This window comes from Passer domesticus, chromosome 10 (assembly GCF_036417665.1).
Source record: "Passer domesticus isolate bPasDom1 chromosome 10, bPasDom1.hap1, whole genome shotgun sequence".
Classification (NCBI taxonomy): domain Eukaryota; kingdom Metazoa; phylum Chordata; class Aves; order Passeriformes; family Passeridae; genus Passer; species Passer domesticus.
In genome coordinates, this window is record NC_087483.1 from 29,993,313 (window position 1) to 30,021,088 (window position 27,776).

General features: G+C 36.8%; 1 long non-coding RNA gene across 1 annotated transcript in view; it reads left to right on the plus strand.

Moving 5' to 3' along the window:
- LOC135309070 (uncharacterized) overlaps positions 1-21,882 on the plus strand; it is a 51,069-nt gene extending 29,187 nt beyond the window's left edge. Inside the window, exons 2-3 of the long non-coding RNA XR_010369375.1 lie at positions 19,985-20,027; positions 20,604-21,882. This is a non-coding gene — a long non-coding RNA (uncharacterized LOC135309070). The remainder of the gene's footprint in view (positions 1-19,984; positions 20,028-20,603) is intronic.
- Positions 21,883-27,776: the final 5,894 nt, after the last annotated feature.

The window sequence follows — 27,776 nt, forward strand, 5'->3', positions numbered from 1 at the left end:
TGTCCCCAGCATCAATTACTGCTCCATGTAAGGGCACACAGAGAACCCTGCTCTTCCTGTTCAAGATCATCACCATACTTATTACTGTGCTAGAGTTACTGGTCTGAGCTGAGAAGAAGTTAAGATTAAACTCTGTTAATGTAAAGATTTTCCTTTCCCTCTTTCAAAATTCCACAAGCTGAATATATTGAAATAATTGAAGTTATTTGTGTGTTTTGGAGTATGATGGGAATGGGGAAGAAGATCTTTATGACCAAACTGTAGGGCTGGAAATTCCCTGAGCCCTCTGATAACTTTTAGACTTATCAGCCAATTTCAGTAAGATAGTGCAGATCTACAAGAGAGTAACTTCCTACAAGTTTTCTGACAATCAGGTGCTTGGAAGACAAGGGGCACCTACAGAGAGAAGGGTACAGGCAGGTCAACCCTTAGAGATTCTTGCGTAGTTTGCTCAGTGGGAGTGGCCAATGCACAAGTCAAAATGCAAAAACTCAAGGTAAGCCAGAGCAAACTGGGTTTATTTTCCAGCTTAGGATGTGGGGAGGAGATGAAGATAAGGAGGGGATGAGGTCTAGAGATCTTAACAGATTCTTGGGTATTGTCAGGGATGCTGTAGTGACGGGAGCCTGAGGAGGAGATTGCAGTCTGCAGAAGAACTTACTAATAGGTTCATGGATACAAACAACACAATTTTAGGAAAAAAACCTCCAGCTTTTCTGTGACCAGTGTAATAAATTGTATTTCTGGCTAATCATGGATTCTTGTTTATCATTTTCACTTCAAACCATGAGGTTCAACTCTTATGGGTAAAGGTGAATCACACTGCTTTTATTTCCAGAGTGTTTTTCAGCAGGCAATTAGAGAGAGTATAAGGAAACAGTAATAAAAAATACAGAAAACTGCAGGCACAGAAGAATCTGGAGGATTAGGTATATAATTCATGTGGATGTGTTTTTAGGACAATCATTCATTTTTTAAACATTTTCTGATGTTCATTGGTTTACAATGGGGCAAGTTTTTAATTAAGATTTCTCTCTGTGGTATTTTCATTGTAAACTCCCTTAGATTACAGCTTCTGTGTGTTGTGTTATCAAATTTCAGAAACAGTGTTGCAAGATGATGCAACCACCATTTCTAGGACTGAAATAATGAGAGGCAGCATATGAAATCCTGTGACATTTCGGAATCTGCTAGAAATGTACTGAGAGTGAAAACAATTGATGCCAAGATTTTTTTCTTTCCTCTAATACATTTTAAATATCTGTAATTTCAGATTGTTACAGTATATCTGGAAGAAAGGAGAAATGTAACTTCAGATTTCAGCACCACCCAAAACAAGGACAGGATAATTGTTAATATAACTTAGCCAACAATCAATCCGAACACAAAATGTCATAATAAACAGCCCTCTCTGAAGTGGTCTGTGTTCTTCAGCTACTGCCCCTAGCACCCATTTGTCTGTCTTTATTTGCTTCTCCCAACAGTCTTGTGATTTTCTTTCTGTGTGACAATTTCTATCTAGATTCTACCATCTTTAGATTTCATCTGGCTGTCTTTTCCTTTTTTGGCTTCTTCCATCTGATAAAAATTATATTCTGCAAATTTAAAAAATGTATTTAAAGTTCACCCAAAAAAGCCAAATAAATAGGCTGGGAAAAGTTGTTTGCTTTAATATATTTTGTTCCAGCATACTGAATTCTATGAAATTTTTTTAAGATTTCTGAAGCACAGGATAGAACATATTAAAAAAATAAGAGCAAATGCATGTGCTGTGGGAATTGCTTGTCCTTATACCTGCTTTGTGCAGGGAGGTGATTCTGTATATAGTCACAGGTAAGCACATGGCTCTTGTAATTTGTAGAGATTTCTCTTTTTCTTCATTAACTCTAAAAAAAAAAAATAATAAAATTCAGGTTTTCAAAATCTGTTGAAAATAAGTGTCAAAACATTAGAACTTCCTAATAAGGTGAAATTGATTTCCAAGTAAACCTAACTAGAACTAGGTACTGCTTTAACCCAAAGCAAAATCTGTTTTTACCCCACAGAGCTATCTTGCTGTTACATATAATAGTGGTAGCTATGAAGGTAATCACAGATTTTCACCCAGGAAATCAATAAAAAGCTTTTTAATCAGCTATTATGTACTGACAAATAGATAACTCGAGCAGCCTGTTAGCACCCACTGGCTTCTGTGTTTAAGAGGAATACATGCTTTGTGAGTATTTTCCTGGGGATAGTTATGTCTGGATTCTTCCTGAAAGGCATACAATAAATCCTTGTAATCTGCAGTCTGCCAGCATTTGATTTCTGCATACTCAGCCCAACCCAGCCCATGAAAGGTGAATGCAAACTATGGGCTAATGAATCAAACAAACATTCAGCTTTTGTAGGAATTTGCATGGTGGTAATATTGGAATAAATGATAAATTCCAAATGAAATTCAATGAGACTGAATCAGCCTTTCTGAGATTTATCTGTCTCTTTCTCCTTGGAAAGTATCTGAGAGCAAAGTGTTTATTCTTTTTTTGTTACATTTGTTCAGATTTAGCATTGGGCTAGGCAGATTGGATCCAACCCAATTTTCACACTGGACAATATTTTGTCTTCATCACTGACCACTGATACAGGCTTCAGAATAAAGCAAAAGAGATCTGGAGGAAGCTGTCATGGGAGTCTTGTTCCCTGTTTTATGACAAGGTTATCCTAAGCTGCAGACCACTGAGGTTGCCCCTAATTATGTATTTAGCTGTGTTCTTGACATGAAGGTGTTCTCCACAAGCAGAGGAGCTCTGGAAATCCCAACATAAATGAAGACATCTAGACAGTGGCTTCTAAACTTGTTGTATGGGCTCTCTTGCAGGTTGATAGAGAAAGATGGGCTCTTGTAGGATGCAGTTATCTTGCTGTATGGCAGACATCCAAGAGATCTGTCTTGTGCCTAGGAGAGACATTCAGTGAGCTGTATCTTAGATAAGTCCACTTCTTTCTACTGATTGCAAAAGCAACCTGTAAAACTAGCTCACAGCTCTGTGAGATTAGTCTTGCTCTTGTCAGCTTGAAATATGTAGGTGTTGATTTTTTCAACTCTGAAACATATTTTATCCTTTCTTATAACATGCTGTTGGGTTAGGAGTTCAAGAGTTGTTGGAAACAGCAGAAGACCACTGGAGATCTCCAGTGACATAGCAGTGATAGCAATGAGTATTGATGTGTAGACAAAAGCCCAGCTATTGACAAGCTCAGGAGTGCAGCTGTTCTGTTGGTTGCTTCAGTGTCTGCTGCATGTGACATGCCACACTAAGAACAAAAACAAAAGAGATAGGACAGGCAGGACACAAACCATGGAAGGTGATGAAAGTGTGCTGGAAACCTTAGCCCTCCTCCTCCCTGATAGCAAGATAAATGTGAAGACAATGGAGGAAAGCAGTGGCTAAATAGTTCCTAGAGATGAGCACCAAGGGCCAAAGATCAAATGTAGAAAATACTTGTCTGTGTGGAAAGACATGCCTGGTTTCTGAGAGAAGAGAGATGTCCCTCTGCTTTAGGCTGTATATATAGAAATATCCTAGCCTTTTATCAAAGCCTTTTGTCACCTTATTTGGAGGGAAATTCTTTAATGGCAAGTTACCAAACTGCAGCTGACTCATAGCTCTGAGTCAGTGTGACTGGGTCACACTTGTCCTTGCTCAGAATCAGAGAAAAGGTTTTTCCCTCCCTTTTCCATTTATTTTGTGTCAAGACTTGTATGTGTCTCTAAATAAGGTATTTATGTGCTTGTTTCAATGCTTTCCTCTTTTCACTTACCAGATTTATTTAAAATCCATGTTCAGTGAACTTGGAAAGAGAATGTGCTTTATCCAGGGAGATACTTAAAGTACTTTTAGTAGTCTTTTCTCTTTTCTTGCACTGGACAATGCTTTCAACAGGTAGAGAAAAAGTACTTCAGGCTTTCTATGGAGAAAACCTTGCTGGAATCTTTATGTAACACTTCATCACTGCCTGTGTACACAGAATTCAGCTAACTTTAGGAAGCAGCATTTTGGTATCATTTTTTCTAACAGGACATGTCCAAATAAGAAAATAATTTATCTTTTCAATCTTACTCTCATGTATATTTTCCATTTTGGTTTAGCTTTCCATTCATCATGTGGCACTGGTGCATATTGTATTAGGGTATTAGATCAAACTGTCAAAAAGCTGACTTTTTTTCCCCTAAGCATATGCATTTTTGGAATAGTAATTAATTCAACCAACTGGAAGTAAGTAATTAGTAGCTTTTTTCCTTGTGCCTATTGCAAGTTTTGATATGAAGTATTTTTAGAAGGCTGCAGTTTTAACATCTAAAAAGCCTTTATTTTTGTGTACCTTGGTTATACAGGAAGAATGTGTCATCTTAGGGAGTACATTGACACACATGATGCTAAAGATGGTTTTTGGAGGGAGAAATGCCTAATGAACTTAGAGGAGAGCTGGATGATCAATGGTTGTCTGCATTTGTGGTTTGAATATTCAAGACTTCATGTTTCATAATTGTAACAATCTAGTGTGACTACATATATGATTAGTCTGTTCCATTCCTGAAGTGCTATGTGCTGTAGGTGACAAAAAAGTTACTTTAGATGAACCCCATGAAAAGCCCAGCTGCATGGGACCAGTGAGAATGTGGCTGATAAGCAGCAAGATAATAGAATCAAAAGCAGAATATTTGTGCTCTGAAAGGACTGGAAAGGTGTGCACAGGAAGGTAATACTGACAGGGCAATGTACAAATGTAGCAAAGAGCTCTACACAACATAAACTGAACCCACAATGATTGAAAAGATGGACTTGAAAGTATGAAAAGCTATGCAGAAAGTAATTGACCTGTTTTAAAGAATGTCTAGTGGAACAATGGAATATAATGACTGGCAGGAGAATGACTAACACTGCAGAAAAGGGGCTGATTCATTGTGCTTAGGAAAGGAGCTGAGGTTTGAATTCAGAATGCTGAGCATTGGATGCCCACTGTGGGCTTTTGAGCCATACCTTTGCAATGTTGAACTTCCTGTCTGCTGGCCTGAATAAACAAAGTTGTGCATAAATCCAGCATCCCATTTCGTTGAGTGAATGTGGGTCCTGGGAGTGAAGTGTAAAGAAAATGTTTGAAATTGTTTCTAGATCCAGCAGATGTTTTTTCAGCTTAGAGTGCTGGGACTGAGTCAAATTACTGGGAATGCCTGGAGAACCAGGAGTCCTGGGACCAGAGGGAGTACAGTATGGCCAATGTGGAGTATTGTTAAATTGTTCAAGTGATGCATAAATAAGAGGATACAGATCCTCTCGTCTCTACTTCCATTCTGATCTGTGTCTTTAATAAAGATCCTTTAAGCTACAATTGTCTGGGCTGAGATGTGCTCACCTTTCTCTTACACTGTTTCAACTGTGACTTTGGTGTATTTATGCCATAGTGTGGAGAAATTAGTTTAGGATGGTGAAGATGAGTCATTAACCATTTAACACAAAGGGAAAATTTGTGACCTAAATAAGATCCATGATTTCATTTCACTTGACTTGAGGTTGCTTGGTTTTGTTTAGTGCAGCAAAGGCAAGAAGTGAGAAGAAAAGCTTTCTTTGGGGGTTTTTACTTCTACTATTCTCAACCATGTGCTTTGTGTTTTCATACCACATGATGTGGTCCCCAAACACATGACTTTCTTTTCCCTTTACAATATTTATTGGGAAAAAAAGGAATTTAAAAAAAAAATTGTTGCTGATCTGTAACCTGCTGAAATAATTCCGAATGCCTGTGTAGGCTCCATAAATGCTAAACAAAATACCCAACCTGTTTTACCTGTTTGGACATGGGGCGAAAGCTACTTTGAATATCCTTTTATTTTCCTGTGATATTTACCTGACCTCAGACCATTAGAGTCTCATCCTTAGTGAAGAGCTGGACAGTTCTTTTATGTCATTCTAAAGACAGTTTAGCTTTTTTGTTGTTTTGTTTTGGGTTTTTTTTGTTTGTTTTTTTTTTTTTTTCTGTTAGAGATCTGAGCTAAACTGTTAAAAGAATAAAAGGTCAAATATCTTGTTTCCTTTTACAAGGAGGTGAATTAAAGGGAACGAGATACTTGGGCTTCAAAGGGCTAGATCTTCCAGCTGCCTGGCTGGCAGAAAGTAGATAAGCTGTAGCCATTTATGAAAAAATAAGAGTGAACCAAGGCTTTGTCCACCTTTGTGTTCCTCCTTTTACCCCCATATGAGTTGCTGCATATCAGTAGGATTGGGATAAAGGACTACCCATGCTTTTGTAAGACAATTCATTATTGACTTTTTCTCCCCGTATTCAGGGAGGCATGTTATAGATAAATTAAAGATTCCTGCCTGCATGTATATGTGTGTGGCTGTGCAGAAGTATGTGTATTTGCACAAAATAATTTGTGTTAATATGTATGTAGTGTTATTCTTCCCATATCCCATGTCTGACCTTGTCTAGAAGACAATAAATATAGTATTAACCTTGCCGATTCTGTGTTTTTTATTAATTTTTTCTAGCTGTTTTAATTTTCTTATTGTTAATACCTCCTGTAATTCTAGCACAGTCCTGCCCAATCACATGGTAATTTGGAGCAGGGGGGAAGTCAGGCTCTTTAGTGACCTTTTCACTCAAAATTTCTCCTGAAAGCAACTGTTAGCAAGTTTGGATGTGTCTTTTTATAACCTTTACAGTTCAGTTTGTGTTCTTCTAATGAGCTATTCCATAACTCAGTGCCTCAGCTCTGCTAATACTAGTGATATTTAACATGTGGTTGTGTGTCCCTGGAATTCACTCTTTTTCAAGGCAGAAATAAGCAATGCTAAGAGTCTGGTAAACAATTTGTACTAAGAGTTGTTTTTTTTTTTGGGAACACCTAAGGTGCCTCTAATTCAACTCTTGAAAAATAGACAGAAGAAAATAGCACGACATCATCTTAGCATATGAATAAGCAAATAATGATTCTTACATTCTCTCCCATCTAATCTTACAGAAATTTTTAGTGATCAATATCTAGTAGAACTTGATTATGGTATTTTTCTCTCATGATTTTATCAAATTAGGAGATAATATGAGTTTTGAAAATGTTCAGAATTATTCTCCTAAATGAATATCACCTTAATTCTTTTTTTTAGTTTTGTACTAATAAATAAATACATTGGAGATTTTTATTCCTCCTACCCCCATCCTATGGATCATCATTTTAGCCATTACAATACCTGGTTACAGAGCCATATTTTTTATGATTTTGTGACTGGCTGGTTCTGCCCAAGGGTTCTTGCTGAACAGAATACTAAAAGTCTTATCCTGATAATCTTAGAAATATTAGTGTTGCAAAATTCGCTGCTTGCCAGTTTCTTTCTAAATTTAATGATTTTTGATGTATTCCAAAATACTCTGTCTCTGGTGTGATCTGAGTCTGGTTTTAATGTGGGAGCACTCATGAAGACAAAAAAAAATTCTTTTGAACTTGACATTTAATCAGAAGCTAAAATGCTGAGCTGTGACTGAAGAAATTTAGGTTTCATTCCTAACTTTAAAACAGTTTCCTTATTTGAAATGAAATTTGTTTCTCCACCTGCTTTATTTGTTCCAAGCAGGCTGATAGCAGTTCCTTAACCTGAAAGGATATTGCAATAATAAATTTCCTAAAACTTCAAAGGAGCTTGGATAGCAGATTACTGAGGGCTGATGAAGTATCCAAGAAGAGCAATAGAAATCAGTTACATCCATGCTTTTCTCAGCACTGTGCTGCAGTACTTTTAAAAAAGTTTAAAAAACAAAAAGAAATTATTTTACCGAGTAGTCTTAGTAAGTTCATGTTTCTCCATCATCCTTCTCTGCATATCCTGTTGTCTGTAACAATCCTTTCAAACATAAAAAGTCCCAGAAAAAAAGCAACTTTTAAGAATTGTACCTTCCAGTGATGTTGGTTTGGTGCTTTGCAGGCTTTTCTCTTAGGGTGTTTCTGTTCTGAATTGCAAGCAGCATGTCAGATTCCCTACATGCTTATGTGGACCTGCTGCTGTCTTTCACACAGCCTCTAGTCCTAGCTGAAGAGTTTTATGGTTGTCTCTTATTTTTCTTTTCTTTTTGGGGGGAGCCTTGCAGGTGTGAAAGCTTTTTTTTTTTGATTAAAAACTTGTAACACTTTGAGATAATATGCATCCATTGGTCCCTTATCAACAATAACAGCCAGTTAATAACCAGGAAAAATCATTACTGAAGCTACAGTCCAGCTGTTGAAATAGAGCTGTTTCTCTCATCTGTTCCATTCAGGAGAAGGCAAAGATTTCTTCCCCCACTGTCTGCTGCTGACTAGAGGTTTCACTTGGCATTCTAGATGCATCACATGGTGAAAATGTGGCCTGGGACCTTTATTCTGGATAGTTAGTGACCCCTTTGAGGAAACTGGAGGGTTTATGTTTTGTGGAGTAGGGAATCATGAGGGTATTTAGCCAGTAGAAGCTGTATAAAATCCATTACCTCCTGATGGTGAATATGTGCTGCTGTAATGAGGGAACATCCTGAACAGAAATGCAGAAGAGAAGAACCAAAGGCAGGATTTCCATTCAGCACCTCTGCCTCCTCATTCTCTTGTACAGAACTGATCAGAATCACTTCCTTGAGAGGGAACTTGGCTATTCTAAGTTCATTTTATCTGTGAAAAGTCTCCTCTTGCACTATTTATTTGGGGCCTTTATTGCAGGAATGGCTGGGGATGTTAATGAGTGATGATAAATAGACTGCAATTTCCTAATTGGTTGCTGTCTCTCACTTCTGTGGAAATACAAAATGTCTCTCAGCTACTTTTCATTAGAGGAAAGTACAGGTGCTAACTCTGAAATAGAAAAATGGCTTTTCCCTTATAGTCTTCTGGCCATTTTTGGATTATCAATCCCTCTGGGTGAAAAGCAATCTGGATTAAGTTAGATATTTTATTCAGGTAGCTAATGCAAAATAAACAGCTCTATCATGTTTTCCTGGAATCCAGCCAGATTTCCAGCAGTGTTGTCAAATAATATCTACTCTTTCAATTAACAATAGATATGGTGCTTAGGCAAACTAGAACTAAATTGCAAGTCACCCAGTCTCTTCTCTCTAAAATCAGAAAACTGCAATTTAACCACTAACTTCAGGCAGAAATTGTTTTTATCTGTGAAATTATGTCTGTATTTTACAGACTGGCCACCAAGATAAACACACATATTTTTATTTTTTCTGTCTGTGGGTTGTCAGGGTGTTACACAAGCTGAAAACCAGGTATGGGGTCTGGTAAATAAAGACAACACAGCTGGAACACAAGCTGTCTGGAATGCTATTTACTGTAATACTCTTTCTTTAGTAGACTTGTTATTTGAAGACTACCTGTAAACCCACAGATACTGAAATTTAAGAACAACTTGTGGTTACACCTGTTACTGATAAAGCAGATCCATTTTGTTGGTGTTTTCAGCCTAGGGTCTAGTCATAAATCAAATTTACTGTGCATCTGAATTCGCAGGTGCAAAGTTTTCTTGCTGAATGTGAAACTAGGTGGAGTCTTGTATAAAATAAAATGTCTCACTGCCCTACACAAAGAAGAAGAAACACTAAGGTAACATGAATTTGTTGTTGACTTCTTAGCCAAAAGCAGCAGAGAAATCTGTAGCGATAAGTATATTCACCTAGAAGCTCTGTATGTAAAGGGCAAAGTTGCACAGATGACAAGCTGGATGTTTTGAGATGAGTTTTGCTGCTGAAAAGCATAAAGAGTGTTAGGACTTGTTATATTTTTTCCTGAAAAACAACTGGTGACACACTCTAAGGTCAACATGTAATATCTTTTCCATGCTCTTCTAAAAAGTCAGATTAGTCCTTTCAGCAGTAACCTTTCTCACATTGAGTATGTTTGCTTGCCTGCCTTTAAAATTCATCTTCTCTATTTGTGATTCTGACAGCTTGTAGGATTACATTGTCCATATATCAGTGTGGATGTGCCCTCTTTGTCATATTTTGATTAAAAGAAGTATACTTTTACTTATGCTAAGATAATATAGTGTACAGCAGATATATAACCTTTTAGCAAACCTTTTTTTCTTATATTTTTAAAGAACCTTCAGATGCCATTTAACTATTCAAGCTCAATATAGTAATACTGAAGCAGGGTTTGGTGAGTTGAAGAAAAGATTGTCTCTTAGTCTTTAGATAGATACAAAGGAAACCAGGGAAATGTGAAATAGAAGAGTCTTGGGAAAATTGAGTAAACATATATCAGACGTTTCTCATGTCCATTTTAGAAATTATCTGATGAAAATTGGTCCATTGCACTCATTGTTACTTACTTTATAGTAGATAACACTTTGCATTTTGAGGGCTTTCACATCCTAGCACAAAAGCCATGTCTGCACACAGGTTGTTCTTGGAGCGTGAATCTGAAAGAGACCTCCTGGGCCACTAAGTCCAGTATATTTACATTTTTAGGCAACTATACAATTTATATAATCTTCTTCTTTTTCCAGTGATTATCAAAAAAAAAATGTTTATTCAGCTAGCACAATACATTTTAAATACATATAATAACATACTGGTTGTAATTTAAAAATCAAATTCCCAAAGTGGGACACAGTTTAATTATCATTACTCTGAAGATATTTGTTTATATGATTTTGAGCACTTAATTGTCTTTTTTAATTTATTTCTTCCAGCTGAAGAAAAAAAGTGTGAATATATGGTGTGAATGATAAGAAATCATCCATTGTTCTGAGCTATTTTTATTAATATAAATATGTCCTAGTTCCAAAATACCACTGTTTGTTATCACTTTCACTAGAACTGAATGATATTACTGATGTTATTTTGCAAAAAGACATTAAATATCTAAAAAGAAAGTAATTTCTCTAATTGTATCAAACCAGGTGATAAGATACCTCATTGGTACCAGCCACCCCATAACCAGTTGTGTTCCCTGTCTTTTGGGCAAGCTGCTTTCTTTCTGTCTGCTTTGCTCCATGTCTTTTATTGAGTTCTGTAGAAGATTTTCAGTCACGTGAATGGTTTTTATTATGGGGGGCTAAACAAACAAGGCTTACTGTGGGTCTGCCCACTCTTCAAATATTTTTTGATCTATTGATCAGCTACCACTAGATTTAGAATTAGGTAGATGTCAGCAGTCTGTGAAGCTTTGTGATGTGGGATTGGGCAGGACCTACATTATCCTGATTTTACTTTTTTTGTGGGATTCTTCCCACTAAGTGACTGTTTTCTTCCTTAGAATGAGTGAGCTTTTCCATTTTTTCTCTACTTTTCATTAGGTCCAAGCTGTGCTGCTTTATTTCCTCACTAGCAGCGACCTTGAGGTCTCAAAATTCTTTTACCTTTCAGTCCTGTGTTATATCTGAAGAGAGCTCTATTATCGCCACTTTCCTGGCTAATCAAGGTGAGATGTTTTAGTCTCTACAACGGTTTCTGAGTTCCCTTGGGTATCCTAATGGCCAGTCTCTTCATCTGTTACCATTTGAACAAATTTCTCTCCAATATAGGTGGCCAGAATTATGTTCATTATTCTGAATAGAGGCTTTTACAACATCGTATCACTACTGGAACTACCTCATCTTTTGATCTAAGGATACTAGCAGTGATTTGGCTTCTTCATGACCACACCAAATTAATTGCTTCTCATCATCTTCTCATTGAAAAATGCACATCAGGTCTTTCCCCTCTATTTTTTCTAACTGATGAGGCATCAGCATAGATCACATAGTCTTGATGTTAGTCCCTATGAGTATGACCTTGTACTTTATGATAGCACAGAGCTTATTAATGCCTCAGTTTCAGACCATAAGGACTATTAATTAGCATATGTAGGCCTGGGTTTACTGGGGAGAGGGAAGAAAAGCATCCCTGCTCCCATCTTTGCTAGCACCATCTTATGCTGGGTGTGCTTTCATATCATCAGCCATGAGGCTGCATGATGCTTCTGCACAGGCTGAGATTGTGTTAGCACTTGCATTCCTACTTGCAAAGATGACCTATATCTCTCCTATCTTCATGATAACAAGGTTTTTTTTTGGTTTTTTGAAATTATTTCAGTTGCTCTCCTATGTTACAATCAGGATCATAGACCTTGTAGTGGGATTGTTTGTTTCCTTGAGTCCCTTCAGATGGGAGACACCCTCCAAGATGTGAAGATTTTATCATTCCTTAAGTATAGGAGAGGGCTGTGGAAAGGCTGCTATATATTTGGAGAAAAGCCTAGGAAAATTCTATAAACTTACACAATATCCTATGGTCCAAATGAACTAGTCACATTTTGCTGATGAAATGTAGGCTTCTAATGGGTACCAAAGTGTTTTCAATTTCACTGGATTTTAGCGTTTGTTGAGCTTTCCCTGAGTATTCATTAATCTAATTGTGAGGCAAATGCCAACTTCAGACTAAAGGTGACCTAAATGTCGCACCACTTATAGCACTAAAATAAAGAGTGTTCAAGAATTAATGAGCATAGTGGCCACATTTCTTATGCATAGCAACTGGTGAAACTCAGTTCATGTCTCTTTGTCACAAAACGGTCCTCAGTCAACTCTCTATTTCCCAGGTGGGTTGCTTCTCTTGCAGTTGTCAGATAGCTGTTTTTTATCAGTTTATGACAAACCACAGGGGCTGTGGATCATAGGACTTGGGGCTTTTGATTAGTTCTATGCAATATGAGAAGTTTCCTTTCCTTCAAAATCTGTTCAGCTTTCTTTTCAGTGTTTTCTCCAAAATTACAGGAGATACTTAACTTTCCCCTGAGATACTTGAGAATAGCAACCTGACTCCTTTCACTTTTCTTTACAGATGTAGTATTTCTATTTTCTTTCCTCTTTCATCTTTCTTTTTATCCTTTGTGAAATGGCAAAGGACATCACTATGACTAACAGGGTAGCAAAAAAAAAAATGAAGGAAAAGACATTTTGAAGGGTGATGTGAATTACCCAGTTAACAGGTCATAGATTTAGCGAGGCTTATTATTGGAATAATTATAAGTCTTAACCATTTTTAACATGCCTGTGGTGTACAAGAGAATTAGTAATTTGGGCTATACCTGCAATTACAGGAGAGAAACTTTGGCTGCGAAGCGCAGGCAACTTCCCACTTCAACTGTGCCTGAGTAGCCATTGCTGGGGGACAGCTTTAACCTGTGCTAGGTGGGAGCACAGCTGTAGGGCAGTGGTTAATAGGGACCTGAGCAGTTATGGCAGAGATCTTACTCCTTAATGGTAGTGAGCAGTTATCTTGAAGCCTGTTGTATTATTGGTGAAGCAATCACAAGGCCCTTCAGTGCTTCCATGCAGTCTGCTGTCTTCTTTACCACGGAATAATTTTTATTGGCAGAAAACTGTCTTGGTTTGAAAAGACAGGTGTCTGCTAAGGAAGGCAGGAGCTTCTCTGGAAAGTGGAAAATGTAAACCCCCTCCCCCTGAATTATTAAAATTTTGAAATTAGGGAGCTCTCAGGCAAAGATATATCCTATATCTTTGGATACAGTTCATTACTAGGAAAATTTAAATCAAAATGCAGTAATACAAAACACTGACAGAGCCAGAATATGACCTGACACCCTGTTGGTCAGGGTGTTGGTAGCAGTCCCATTAAATGGTGGCTGCAGCCCTCCTGCAGTGACAGCTATGGTTCTGTTGAGGCAGTGATCCTGTAGAAGGTTGGAGTTTTCCTCTGGAGATCCAGTGGTGGTGCAGATGGGCCTAGTCTTCCTCTGGGAATCCAGTGAAAAAAGGCTCTCTGGTGTTCCAAATCACAGATTATATCCAGGTAGGAATGCTTGACTCCTCCTCCTGGGTGGAGCAGCTCACAATGGGATAATGTAATTTTATCAGTCATGTAGTGAGACTCAATGGCACATTAACAGGAGATATCCCCCTGGAGGGAGGATGGGTCATGGAAGAGATAATGAACACTGCTTCATCTCATTCCAGCAGATGGTGATACAATACTTCTGGTTACATCTTGCATTGCAACCTAAGACAAAAAGTTGGACTTCTCTCGCTGACAATTCCAAGCCACTGAGAATTCCAGGCCTTAGGCATGAGTGTAATTCTTAAGTTCTTCTGTGAAATACAGGAATTTAGTCCTCAGTAGACTCTAGTGATTTACTAATATTTAAGTTACTGGATTGATCACTTAGTGTTTGGGTATTTCCAGAAATAACCAGGAATATGTCCTTCTGGCATTAAACTTTGTGAAGTCTAAAATATACTGAGACCCCAGGTCACAATATATGACATGTGAGCCCTGGTTTCCTATGTATTTCTTTCATATGTCCAAGTCTCTGCACTGCAGTCATTCCAGCTTCCCACATTTTCTGTAACCACCATTGTTACATTTTCTGTCCTCCTGTGTCTTACAGGCTAAACCAGAACAATTTTTTTTGCCTGATTAAGAACTACATATGTACCGATTGGCAAGCTGCCATGCATGCCCAGGTGGCCAAGCTACTTCATGCATTTTAAATGTGCAAGGATTGAGTTTGGTCTGTCCTTTCCTCAATTAAAAAAATAAATTTAGAAAAGTGTTGTTAATCAACTGTCTAAACATTGGACATTGGTGTAGAAATTTATCCAGTGTATTTCTATTTCTGATTGAAATGCCTATAGAAAGATAAATTATTAAAGCAGATAAGTGGACAGCTAGGACAGCAGCACAAACTGTTGGTTTAGGTTTGTGCAAGGAGGTGGCATCCTATCCCCAAGCCCTGTTAAGAAGTGTATGGAGAAATTTTAGAAGATATCACATGGTGAGGGTTTGGGGATTGGGAAATGAGGGCAAAGACCAAAGGGACTGGACAATGTCTTGCATGAATAAGAATGCAACTTCTTATTGTAGAGAGGAGAGTACTAGGAAAGAATTATTTGGTCCAGAATTGTCCATGTTTTTGAGCTTGATGACATCAGTGAGTCTTGAAATCTTTCTGCTATATCCTACAGTTATAGCATCCCATGGTATTTGTAGCCTCATCATGCTGTGTGTGACTGCAATTAAGCAGTTGATATTACTGATTAATAACCCTCCCACTTTTCTGTCATTCAGTGCAATTCATATGTGGCAACTTCAACTTTTGGTGTTCTGTGGCACGATTTCATTAATTCTCAAAAACTCCTTTCACATCCTTGGAGAGTATACGGTCAGACTTTTGGGGTTTATCAAGGGTGTTTTGCCACTAAAATTCTGTGTGCAGTGCTGTCCCAGATTCAGAAGAATCTCTGACAGGCAGCCATATTTGACAGCTGTGTGACTTAATGTGCCTAAGTCTCTTAATAACTGATTTAAGCTTCTAATTCTAACACTGCCCAGTGATGTCAAATAAGAAAATAGCTTCTAACTTGTCATGAATAATATTTGACATCTTACTACTATTTTCTTCCACCTTCAGCCTGTCAGCAAAGAACAGTGAGAAAATCTAGCCATCTCATTTTAACTTTACTATCAATAAAAACAATCTATTTTCCATTTATAATCCATTTACTTTCTATCAAATGAGTATCATAGCATTTTGTAGTTACTAAGGCAGTTATAGCGTTACAATATGTGACTTTGCAATTAAAATTTAATACAGCCTTTGTTTGGTCTTTGTTGAGGGAGAAGAATGTTGTTGACAGTGAATTGCATTGATACAGTGAAGAGTTAATCTATGAATTTTTTTTCTCAATATTTTAATAATTTTTCTTCAAATCTCTGTGATTTCTCTGATAATATGTACTTAATAGTACATGGGCTCTATGCTAATTAGTGATGATATGAAGTGAAAAATTTCAAGAAATACATATACTCACAGATATCTAGAGATACAGTCTCATCAGTCCACAGTCATTTTGAGTAGCATGCTTTAAGTCCTAAATTTAGGACAATCTGACAAGGTCTCATGCTTTCATAAAATTTGGATACTACTTCCTCCCTACAAGTGCTTAGCTTAATAATTACCATATCATTACTGAAATGGCTGCCCTTTCAAGGTCTGCCTTTTTATTAATGTGCTTTTCTGGTAGCTGGCCATTTAAATGTGGCCAGGATGAGCTGTCATGCAGTGCAGTAAGTGGATATTGCAGTTTTCTCCCTCCTCTATGCAATACTTTCCAGCTAAAAGAGCACGTGAGATCGAGAGGGATTCCTCAGCAATGAAAAATGAAATAATGGTGTCAGAAGGATTTTCAATTTATCAGAGAAAAGGCATAATGAAATCCAATAGCTGGAAGAGAAGGCAGAGACAGACTTATTAGAAATAGGGTGTGCAATGAAGGATAGCTGTCTATCAGAAAAGCATATCTAAAAATGCAGTGAGATCTATGCTACCTGGAATCTTTATGTATAAAAATTGATGACTTTTTAAAATATACATTTTAACTTCAGGAGAAAATATGAGCCTCTTGTCGATATTTTTTTTAAAGTGATATCCTCTGTTCTGTTCAGTAGATGAAATAAATAAGTGATAACAATAACTATTTTCTCATTTCCCAGCTGATAAATATATGTTCTACTGCTTCTCAAGACTTTCAGTTTTGAATAAAATGAAGAGAGAGTGGGGGGAAACTGTAGTTGCAGTATGATATGTCTGTATATTTTTAATCTTTTTAATCCTGTATCTTTTTGACCCTTTTTGCCTGCTGAGAAGGAAATGGAGAACACACAGAAAAAAATAATTATATTGGGAAGAAAAAAACAAAAAAGTGATGACATTTAAAATAAATTTTCATTTAGAGATGAGCAAGGAAAACAAAATAGAACACCCAGTCTGTAACTGTTTTAACTGGTATTTTATCATATTCTTTTCATAATGAAGCAGCACAAACTAATCCTAAACATGTGGTAGGTGGCTGACTGGGACATCTTAAGTACCTAGTCCAGCAACTTCAAAAAGGAGTAATAAATGTTCAGTTATATCTAAAGCATGTCAGAAGAAAAGGTGTCCACTAAATATTCGCACACCATTTGATGAGGCATGAAGATAGCCTTTCCTACCTCTAGTTCAGGATTTTTGTTGGAATAGCATTTTGGGAAGGAAGGTTCAGAAGGAGACAGGATGGGTTTTATCAGTGGTATTTTGCTGGGTTTTTTTTCCTATCATTTCACATGTCATTCCTCCAGTTGATTGTGACTGTTTGAAGGATTGCTTTGTACGTACAAAATGAGTTATCTGAGTTTGCCTACCCTTCTTTTGTGTCTGGAGATCTGGTCAAGCCTTTCTCTATTATAGAAATTTCCTATTGATTTTGATCCACAGTCCATGACAGAAGGGAGTGCCATGGGTCTAGTGAAGAATTTTCAGGCCAATAATCTTCATGGTAAATTTAGAGATTACTTTCTATAAGTGGTGTATCTATGTATGAATGAACCTGTGATCTTTACCCTTAATTTTTGATAGGTAAACTCATCCATCAAACAAATAAGAGATTGCTGATGATATAGGCCACCTATACTTTTTTTTTTACTTAATGGCTTCATATGCTGGGCAGAATTTTATTTTTTTTCAGTTCTCTTTGTCCCAGATATATATAGTATCACCATTAATATGTATATGTACTTTTATAAAAGGAAACGCCAATGTCACAATGACACATTTATTGATATAAATGCAACAGGCTCATAATTTTTCCCTTACTGAAGTGCTAATGCAAAATTTATGTGTTTCTGTAAAAAGAAACATTTTGGAATTTGGAGTGGTGAGTCATGCCCCTCTCCTCTTTAATTGCAGCTTGAGATAACACTTTTCAAGTACTTGGTACAGGGCAGGCAGGATAACATGGAGCTAATAGCAGGTGGCTGAACCAGCTGGAGTAGAACTGCCACCTGCTGCAACATCCACCATTAATTAACTAACTCATCATTAATTGCATGGCCTTCTAACTAAGATCATGTGGAATATCTGTATTCTATCTAATGAAATCTATGCTTCTAAATGATAAATCTGAACTCTCGGGGGGACTGGTTATGACCTAATGCTGAAGACACTGGATGCATGTTTAGAGAGAAGCCAGTCCCAGAAATTTGGAGTTCACAGAGCCAGATCTCAAGCTGTTTTCTTTGGGCACAGTCCTAAGTCAGCTGCCCATTGGGGTCAGAGGGGCAAAATCAATTTTGGTTTGCTGAGAATCCTAGTCTGGAGGCCTGTGCTGAATGCAGCTTCATCCCATTATGGATGATCTACTTCTGAGACAGAAGGGGATTATCAATTACTAAAGGACCTCAGTGCTCTGCAGCTCTTTACTGTAAATACTAATCACTAGCAACTCTGTTGTTAGCAACTCAGAAACTTCTGGTCACTTGGCTTCTGTTAGATGGTGAGATTTCTGTCTTTTTCCTGTACCAGCTGCTTAGGTTACACCTCCTTTTGTAATGAGTGTCAGTCATTTTGAAGAGCAACATGGGTCAAAGGAGCAGGGATTAAAGTACCAGCAACAGGCATGGCTTTGATGCTGCAAAATAACAATTAGAAAGTAGCTCAGGAGGTCTTGCTAATTTGTAATACAGCTCCTTACATTCTGCCTAAAAATAGGCTGGTTTTTCCTTAAACATTTGTTGATAGAAAGATAGGGAAGCTCTTCAGAAACTCAGCTACTGAATCAGCACTACCAGTGACTGAAGACAAAATGTTTAATACTTTTATCTTGCCAAAAAGGAAGATTTTTGGCACTTTGAGTAAATCCAGTTTTCACCTACTGTATGAGGAGCTGAGATTTCTTCTGTGCAGTACTCATGAAAGAGAAATCCAGAGGAAGGGAATTTTCTCTTCTGTGTCTCTTTAGCCATTGAAATCTTAACCAACACAGCAGCCAACTGGAAACTACTCAAATAAACTATCAGTGTAACCCAGTATGTTTGGATGTTTTAAGACAACATTTCTTTTTTACATTGGGTCTGCCTGATGTAAAGTCAGCATTTTTTGGGTCAGCTCTACTGCCTATGTAAATCAAGTTCAAGTGCAAGTGGGAAGTTATTGCTCAGGGCACTTTATGCAAGTTTTCTGCTTGACAAATTTCTATGATCTTTTTTGGCTCACAATCAAAAGCAGAAATTGTGGTTTCACTGGAATAAATAATACAAGCCTGATCAGCTTAGGGAAATGGCAGGTTTCTGCATCTCAGGTTAATCTCAAGCCAGTAATTCATTCTGATTCTTAGCTGCTGTTCTTGCTATGATGCCAAAATACCAGTCCTAGGCTGCTATATTCATATTCTAATTTTCCAGTAATTAGTGTCCTCCTGAAAATGGGTTCTTTTTTCTTTATTTTCAATCACAATGTTTAATTGAAATTCAGAAGGGAAATGCTGCATCATATTTATGGATTGAAGAGTATGTGGTAGACAATTATTATGATTTTAAAATACAGCTTGCTTAGAAATAAAAAATAGGTGTTCTGAGTTTGATTCATTCTTTGAGTTTGAAATGAAAATTATTATAAATATGTAAATAACTTTAGAACGAAAGGAAATTAGTTTTCTATTTTTGTCATTAAAAGCCAGGAAAAATGAACCTCAGATGTTAAATGTAATTATTTTTAAGCATTAAAAAGAAAGTACTAAACAATTGCAAAAAGCAGAAATTGCAAAAGAAGTTGATCAGGAAAACCTCACAAATCCAGGGCACAGAGAAATCCTACATGAAAGATAGGAACTTTATTGTTATGTTTATTTAAAAGGTCTTTAAATCTACAGAGCCAAGGACAGTGCTGCTCACTGCAGAACTGGTTTAAAGAGAAGAGAAAAGCAATTGTCTTGATGCAGAGCATTTTAATGCACATTTCTACACCTTTTAGTTCTGATCTCAGTTAAATTGACAAGCAAGGTACTGAGACTGTTCAAACCCCTAACATGGGGCAAAGAAACAAGATAATTATTCTGATTTGCAAATGAAATAGGTGTTCAGACAAAAACCTGGTGTTTCATATAAAATGGTCCTTTCTCATTCTCACTAAAAATAGGCTCATGTGTCTTTGTTTCAGGAATGTGCAGCTCTTTTTCTGAACAGCAGCAGTAGCAATACTGGTAACATGTTTAACACATTAAACATGAGCCTGACCACTGGTGTGGGTCTGGAGCAGGTTTTTTTGTTGTAAAATCAGTGCATTTTTCATAAGAAAAAATTATAAGAAAGTGGAATGTGTGGAATGGTATTAAGCTGTTTGCTCAGGGTTGAATGACATGACATGGTCATCAATAGGAGGTTAATGGAGATAACTTTCAAGAGAAGTAATTTTTTTTTGTTACGCTATAATGGCCTGGTATTTCTGCAGCTAAATCATAGAAGATCTAAATTATTTTAAAAATTAATGGGAAAAAATAATTCTTATCTCAGTTTGGATTTTTTTTTTTTTCTGAATGTCAGAATAATAGCAGAACAGGCAATCCCTTTTGGGAACCATTGCAAATCTGAACTTGCCAAGATATATATTTTTTAATCTCAAGAAAACCCCCAAAAATGAATAAAAACCCCACCCCAAATGGAATAAAAGGGTAATTTGATTATCTTGTTTTGTGATATTCAACTTCACATGATCCCTGATTAGATTCAAGATTGCCTTTTATTCTCAACATAACCAAACCTTACTATTTTGTTTTCAGATTTCCATACATTATGCCATCTTTTCTAGCTGTAATTCATAATCCAGCCTTGGATCCTGCCATGTTATGGCATCTCCCACCTTTCACAGGGAAAGGATTTATTTCCCTGAAAAATAAGTATTTTCAGCTTTCCTGGTGCTATAACCTTCGCACTGATACTCTAAAATTGAGGAGTAAATATTCTGAGACATGATTTGAAGATCTTTATGGCTGAGGTTGCTTCTAACTAAAAGAAATCACCTTTTCTATTCCAAGATCCACACAGCACCTGGGAAGTGGCAGTCTTGGAGTACATTGTGTTTTTCTGTGAAAATGTGCTGCACTACATCTATGCTAAGGGCTTCCTTTTGTCATCATTCAGATTTGTCTGTTGCTCCTCTCCTTTAAAACACTTTCAATTCTACTTCTCAGCAGTATGATTAGGCATATATTATTATGAGACAAAATGTTAATAGAAAAATAAAGGTTGTTTAGACGACATAGGACTAATTTATTCCATTAATTAGAGTGACATTTTATGCAGTTATTCAAAATAAGTAGACATGCAAGTTATTCAATCACTTAATAAATTACCATAAAGTCTACTCTAAATCTAATATCTTTCAATTCCTCTAAGATGAACATTCTGATATCAATGACTTTAATAAATTCTACACAGGCAACTTCACTTTGGCATAAACACAAACAGTAATAGAGTTAATAGGAAGTATGTTTCTATACCAATTAAACTTGACCTTGAGGACCAGAAAGTCAATTGATATGATGTGGTGTATACTCTTTTTAGGATATTTCATAGTATTAAATTCTGTGATGATATAAATGGAGTCCACAGAAAAATTACTTTTTTTATCTTTCTCAAACCAGGCTGATATATGATTAGTTCCACAAACCATCCTAAAATTAGTTTAAAAGTTTTCATCCAGGACTTTTATTTTGACAGAAAAGGACATTGCAGGGTACCTTGGTTAGATTTATTTTCTCAAATTTTTTTCTGTTAAAAATGAGATCATAATATGTATTTTCAAAAATCTCCATTATCATGATTTTAAAAAAAAATTGTTTCTGTATAAATTACTTATTTTGATTTCTAAATTAGAAAAAGATATTTCATTCTGTTCTACAGAGCAGTCTCCTCTGAGTTTTATATACAATAATAGAGGGCTTCAACTATTGCAGTCATTAAATATCTATTGCTGTATCATGTCTCAAAATTGTGTGTCAGTAGTATATGTTATGAAATAAATGGAAAAATAATTCTATGTCCTACAAGGTATTTTTAAATTAGTTCAGTTTTGAAATGTCATGTATTAGCAGCTAACTTTTAACAAGCTAGGTTTTTCTACAACTTCCTACGATGTTATTTTTTTTCTTGGCAATTTGACATGAAAATAAAAGTTTGAATCATTGAGATTTTCAGGAGAAGGCAGGGTTTGGTTATGTTTTGTTTTTTTAATCCTCTGATCTTTCTGCAAAGCTTTGTAATCTCACAAATCCAGTTTGGTTTTCAGTGTGAAAAAAATCACATAAAAGTTAAATTAAGTGTTTTACATGTTTTAACCTTGTGTTCAGGTAGTGGGTAGCTGCTGTTTCTTGTGAGAATGATCCCTATTAATTCTTCTCTCCAAGACCAGCTCCTGTTTAGCACAGGGGATGGCCTTTGCAAGCCCACAGCAGCAATGATTTGTGGGCCTTCCAGAAACTCCTGAGCTCAGGTTTCCTCAGCTTCTTCTCTTTCCTGGATGGCTCCAAGTACCAAGCTGATTTCTCTTGAGTCCGAGTTGAACATCTGTCTCAAAATTAAGTGGAAAAAGTCTTTAATAAATTACTGAAACATAAATTAATAAACACGTGGCACAACGCTCTTGTCTGGTGTTAAATGTTGGTCCAGCTATTTAGTTAATGAAAGCACTTCAGCTCTTGCCAACTCGTTAGTGTCAGCTGATTGCTTTCTGGGTTCAAACCCCATAGGCATTCAGTCTAGAAAGCCAAGGCAACAACTGGATTTAAACCTGAATGCTGCAGACTAGACATTATTTTTATGCTGTGTGCCTTCATAGCAGTAGGAAGATAGTCAGCAACAGTGGTAGTTAATATACATCCTTCTCATAGTTTTGAAATATGTTTTAATAATCAATATTATTTCAATATTTTCACATTGTATTTTTGTAATAATTGTATCATATTTTTCCCTTACTTGTCAAAATGAGTTGTTTTTATGTGTTTTATGAATGTGGCATCCTATTTAAGATGAATAATTATTGAGAAATACTCTTATATAGTATCTTCTCTCATGCTAATTTAATCAGAAAAACTGATTCTGACTAAATCTGAGCTCTTCAGAGAAAATAACATTTCCTGAAAAAATTGGATTCAGCAACTGGTATCACTTGTGTAGTTATTAATGTTTCACTGGACTAGTATTATCTGTAAAGTAATAAGGGCTTGTCTCTGAATCAATACTGCGGATAGGTCTTTGAGAACAAGTAAGCCTGTTCATTTCAAAGTGTATTACTAACCTGAATTAAGATTGCGAAATAATACTATCAAAAAGAATTAGAGCCATTTTAAATTGCTTTAACATAATTCACTTTGGAAGACAACAGAATTAAATTTTGTTGAATTCAGACTTCTTTATTTATTTAACCTGTATGGGCCTGTCCAGAGCAGGTCTCCAGTGACAATGGCTGTTAGATCTCTGATTTAAATGGGCAAAGCAGAAGGCAGAGATGGGGCAACCGGTCTTGAGAGTGCTGAAGGTCAGGGTCCTCTTTGTGTTTCCTGTGTGATCTTCCCAGGAAGGAGCTCTCTGCCCACGCTGGTGTGCTGCTGCCTTCACCTGTGGCTCCAGCTGTGGAAAACACATGGAGGGAGGTGACCTTCCCAGCAGGACTGTAAAGCTTTCCTTTAGCTGTGTGCTTGGATGACAGCTGTATACATAACTCTTCCCATAAATTGTGAGATCAGTGGATTTAGGTAGTCCCTCAAATTCACCCAATAAATCAGTGAAAGCAGCTTTCCAAGACATGTGCTCCCTGCTCTAGAAACAGCTTGAACGCTGGCAAAATCGTTAAGTGTAGATACTCTGTATGAAAGGGGAGATGGAAACTAAATGTATGTGATGGGAGAGGGTGGCAAGTGGAGTCCCAGCCTGCTCTGAGGGTGATGGATAACAGACAGAGACTGATGAGAAGCAGCAGAGCTGTGAATGTTCCTGGCCAGGATAAATAGCTGGGGAGTCATGTATTGAGGGCAGCCAGAGGAAATGCATTGGTAGGAGGAGGGAGTGAAAGGTAGATGCACCATCAACCCCTCTGAAATGCCAGAGCTAAAACCACAAGATTTTTTAACTCTTTTTTTTTTTTTTTTTTTTGTAGAAAGAATAGTTTTTAAGTGTTTGTGTGTGTACATATATATATATGTGTCTATATATGTGTATGTATGCATAGATGTATAAGTATAATCCCCTATATTTTCTTCTGGAACTTTGAAGTTAGTTTCAACTTCAAACAGTAATACCAGAGCTCAGTTTTATGGTTTTTTGGGGTTTTGTTTTGTTTTATTTTTCATTTCCCCTCAGCTTTCCTCTCCTCAGAGAGAAAAAAAAAAAAAAAAAAAAAGGGAGCTAAAAGATACTAAGATTATGGGTGGTGAAGGGACTCCTTTTCCCAAAGCAATTTTTTAAAAGCTGCAAAAAAATGCTAATAGTGTTGAAGCTAATAGTGTTGATATTTATTCTAGGAGAGAAAAGCCTCCAAATAATAAGAACAGCAGGGAGTTAATTCCATTCTAATTCAAATAGATATGAATGAATAAATAAGCCACAGTATCAGAGTTTTAGCTGTTGGAGGAAACTACCAGAGGAAATTGCAGGTTTTGTAGATTTTGAATCTGCAGACAAAGTTAGCAGGGTTTTTGATGATCTGTCCTATAAGCCCTTATTGTTTTGAAATAATTTAATTTCACATTGTTCTGAAAGTAGAAAGTTTTGGAAAGGAACGTGTCAGGTGCAATCGAAGCCACCTTTGCTGCCTGATCACTTGCTTGCTACTGCCAACAGGAATGCTCTTTGTGAATTCTTTACCAGCCAAGGCAATGCCCCTGCCTCTCTCCACAAATTTCTTGGGCAGAAAATTACTTGGGTGGAGGCAGAGGAAGACAGAAATTAAGAGGGGTAGAGGGGAGGAGTGGCAGGCTGGAGGAATAGCTGCAGAGCAGGAGACATTCGGGGGAAGAAGTTGTTGCATGTGTACCTCTAGAAACTGGGCAGGGAAACAGCCTGGCAGTCATGCAGGAGGCTGCAGTATATTATGGCACATGCTGAAATTTAATTTTTCAGTCTGTGTGGTTTTTTTTGTTTTTGGTTTTTTTTTTTTTTTTGTTACTTAACAAAGCTAGCAACTTTCCTTCAATACTGGGTGTCTGTTGATAAAAAATGAGTTTTAGTTAAACATCAGGGTCCTTTTTCTTTTTCAGCTCACTGAAGGTAACACAGTAAAAGGTAACATTGTCTAGCATGTTAGATGGAAATGAAAACTTGATGAACTAATGATCCCTTCTAGCCTCCAATCTATGAATCTATTACCAGCTTGATTTATCAAGATTAAATGTTTGTTTGCCGTCCTTCTCTCTTGCACAGCAAAAACAGCAAGGGGAATATTCATTGTGTTTGGAGTGCTGAGGAAAAAGTGTTATTGAATTTAAATCTTACTTATCTTTTAATTTGCTTTATCCTAGATTTTTTTTGGAGCAATGTATTACTATAATTACAATTAATACTGTTCTGAGGTAAAAAATGCATAGCTGCAACTAGAATTCTAGAAACTGTTATAGCAAAAGCTTGTCAAGTGATTAATGCATGTGTGGAATTTAGGATGGCACATTTTTATAACCTGTCTAGGAAGCACTGACACTGGTGGATAGCAAGCTCTCAAAGAGCAGCAGAAGATGATTATAGATAGGGTCGCCATTGGTTACAATGATGGAAGTACCTGATTAATCACTTGCAACAGTAAAGAAAGACCAGAGATTAAAGTTGGCAAGGCAGTCAGCCTGTGCTGATGGAAGACAGACAGTTTCAGGAGAAGAGATGATTCTTGTAACCTAAAAAATATGTGAGTGAATAAGTGTGATAGCAAAATCATATAGAATTAGATTTTTTGTGTTATTGAGTGATCTGTGTCACTGCTATGACCTAATGAAAGATCAATGAAGGTAACACAAATAAATGTATCTTATTTAAGAAATTGCACTTTCTGAAAATTAAGCTGGCACCCTGTCGGAATCAAATGTTCACATGCTAGAAATCACTATATTTCAGTAGGATAATGTTTATTTAGAGCATTGCAGAATCTGTTAGAGACTTAAGACTCCTTTAGCATTGACAACCTGTTTTGTTACCCTCCACCTGAAATCAGCATCCACAAAGTAAGATAAGCTAGTCTCTGAGGAAGCTGTAGAGCATTATTAACATCAGCACCAGAACAACTTTTACCTACTTTGTGATCTTTTTATCAATGACTGAAATATTCACTGTATTTGCTTAGTACCTATTCTAAGCAAGCAAGCTCCCTTCGGCTTGTTGCTCATTGAAGAAGGCTCATGTTTTGTCTTCTTTTCCGTAGATGTTTATGCTTCCCTAAAGAGTTTCAAGAACTTCCCTCTTCTGAGGAGTTTCTGATCTATCATGAACAACAACTTTCTTAGCCTAATTGTGTTCATTATTTCCATTATATCTAACTGGAAATATATGCCTATAGAAAATAATTGTGCAGTTGCTGCTCTGACTCCGGGTTGCTTATGGCATCATTTATTTTTACTATAAATTTAGGATAGGTGATTGGTAAGCTCCATTCATCCTTGAAAAGGTAGCTTGTGCATTTCAGTGCAAGAGCTACAAGGGTGTGATAGCTCTGCTAGGAAAGCAATGTGTCAGGGACAACCTTGTCAATTATCCTGCAGTCCTTACCCTCTCAATATCAAAGGCAATTATTGAGGAAGGGGTGAAACTTGAACACCTCGGGAGTCCTTTGCCTTCTCTAGATCTGATTTTAGCAAAGATAAATTATCGACCATGTGCCAGACATGCTTTGTGGTGATGACAGCAGATAAAAGCCAAGACAGTGATTTCTGCTTGTGCCTTCAACCCTTCATGGCGGTAACAAAGCTCTCTATGTCAGTAGGAGATCCCATTTTGTAAAATTTGTAAAACAATTCTATTTTTTGTATGAATCCTGAAATCACTGGAAACCCATTTAGTTGAAAAATACAGATCAGCATTGCTAAAAGATTTTCTGGAATTCAGATCGAGATAGCTTTTGATTTTTTTTTTAACTATTACCATTTGTTGTGTGGTGTCATTATTATTGCTGTGCCTTAGTTGTTTGATATATCAGATCATAGTATGATTGCTGGTCATCTCCTGCTGAATGTGTGCATGCTTAATATCTGTTTGTGACCTCTCGTGTTTGGATAAGGGTTATTTCATTTTCCATATGACCTAAGAATTTATTGCATTTACAAATGCCTTTTACTTATACACACAGAAATACTTAACTAGTAAAACTTACACTGTTTTTTTAATAACATAGATCTTTAGAGATAAAAAAATCCCCAAACATAGGCCTAATTGTAAAAGCAGTGACAGCCCTAAGGGTAAATAGAGGAGATTACATCTGAAGAATGGTGTTGGACCATTTTAGATACAAAACCAGATGTACATTTACCAATACATGCACTTTTTCCATTTGCCAGAGCCTGTGTACCATCTTGAGTGAAGGTCAAATGGGCTAAAGGGTGGTAGAAGAGCTACAGGTATGAAAGAGTTTACTTTCTTTAAGTGATAGATCAAAAATTAGAGTTGGTACACACCTACAGCTGTTTTCTTTTGAGGATCAAGGAAAGGAGGTATTGCAGGAGAGAATGGTGAAAGCAGTATAATTTTCAGTATTAAATTATGTGCTTTCAATTGATGCAGAGAAGTTGAAGAAATCTGTTGGCCCATGTTAAAAGAAGTAGTTGCATTCTGCTGTGGAAAATGTATTGATGTGCCTGTGCTTTGAAGCAAAACCAGGGATGTGCTTTTAGAACTCTATGTGATACTGGTTTACATATGTTTCGTAACTCCTTAGATCTTTAGCGAATAAATCCCACAAAGAAAATGTGTTCCAGTCCAAG